Raw genomic sequence first — 2,011 nt, 5'->3', positions numbered from 1 at the left:
TCAACTTAAATGAGTATGCATGGACTCAGCAACCTACAACTTAGACAACTTCAACAACTTATACGACTCCAGTATTTTGGAACAACAACTTACAACTTTGCAACTTTGACCAACATTTGCAACTTAATGATATTAATAATCAACAACAGCAAAGACAACAACATCAACAACTTGCAGCATACAACAACTGATAAAAACAACTTGAATGATAATGAACATCAATATCTCTATATCATACAATTTCCACATAATATATGTATCTCAAATTAACCAACAACATTAATCATTTTAATTCAGACTCTCTGAAAGGCTATACATTTATAAACAACTTCCTTTCCTGCCCCAAAGACCAACTCATAATATCACGTGCGACAAAGATCGCAAGAACTCTAAGTGAGGCTGACTGCCACTGAGTAACTCGCGAGGCGATCCACTCTACTCGCTATGGCGAGTTCAGAAAAAAGGGGTACTCGCTATAGCGAGCAAACTACTCGTCGTGGCGAGCTAAAACTGATGGCTCTCGGGAGTTTGACATTTTTCACTCAAAAATCCCATTTTTAACTTCCCTATGCCCACACTTAATCCAAAAACTTGCCTAATCATTCCTAAACATGTTAAGGCACTCAAACCCATATAAAACTTGACCCCTCACTTTAATTCACAAAATCATGTTTTTCTCACTGGGTAACTCGCTATGGCGAGCGATTTGCTCGCAATGGCGAGCGACAACTGATTCTAATCATTGTTCTATGAATAATCTAAGGTCTGGACACTATTTCTACATCAATTCAACAGAGTCCTACTCTTAATTAATCAATTTTCCAACTTTAAACCTAATTCTCAAGTCCCCAAAACTACAACCTACAACTTGTTAAATCCAATTTTCAGAGTTATATCACTTAGAATTAGAGAAAGTTAGTCCCACCCTTACCTTAGATTGATCGATCGAAAGCTTCTCCTCTTCTCTTGGTTTTCTCTCTTTTTCTCCAAAAACAGGTTTCATGTGAAAAAACTATATGACCTTAGTTTCTCCTATTTATTTCCTCAACCTATTTTATCTTATTTTCACTTATTCCACTAAACTCTTCTAAATTCGAAAACAGCCCCTCAACTCAATATTATTTTATTTTCAAATCTTATTCTATTAAATAATAAAATAAGCCACTTAAAAAAACAACAACACACCACATAATCATTTAAATCTCATAAATCATATAAATAGACTCTAAATCCAATAAAATAATCAAATAATTCATTAGGGCGTTACATTTCTGCCCAACTTACAGAATTTTCGTCCTCGAAAATGTACCTCATGTAAACAACTCTGGAAAAGACTCCAGCATCTTACTTTCCAACTCCCACGTTAAACTTTCACCAGTCGCTCCTTCCCAAACGACCTTCACAAGAGGTATCTCCTTGCCTCTCAACGTCTTCACTTCACGACCTTCAATTTATCACGGGTAAGGTAACCGTAAGGTTATCTCTAACTTGTACATCATCTCTTGGGATCACATGAGACGGATCCGAAACATACTTCCGAAGTTGCGACACATGGAACACATCATGCAAATTCGAAAGATGTGGTGGTAAACCCACTCAATACGCCACTGTTTCTATTCTTTCTAATATCTGACACGGACCAATAAACCTCAGAGTCAACTTCTTTGACTTCAATGCACGTCCAACACCAGTCACAGGAGTGACTCTCAAAAATACATGGTCTCCTTCCTGAAATTCAAGGTCTTTCCTACGTTTATCATGATAACTCTTCAGTCAACTCTGCGACGCTTTCATCTTTTCTTGGATCAACTTAACATTCTCAGTAGTTTGCTGAACGATTTATGGTCCCAAAACTACACTCTCACCTGACTCGAACCAACACAACGGAGTCCTACACCTCCGACCATGCAGAGCTTCAAATGGTGCCATTCCAATACTAGAATGATAACTGTTATTGTACGTGAACTCTATCAACGGAAGATGACTATCCCAAGTTCCTCCTTGCTCAAGT

Source organism: Medicago truncatula, chromosome 5, assembly GCF_003473485.1.
Source record: "Medicago truncatula cultivar Jemalong A17 chromosome 5, MtrunA17r5.0-ANR, whole genome shotgun sequence".
In the NCBI taxonomy this organism is placed as follows: Eukaryota; Viridiplantae; Streptophyta; class Magnoliopsida; order Fabales; family Fabaceae; genus Medicago; species Medicago truncatula.
Note: the sequence above shows the minus strand (reverse complement) of the source record.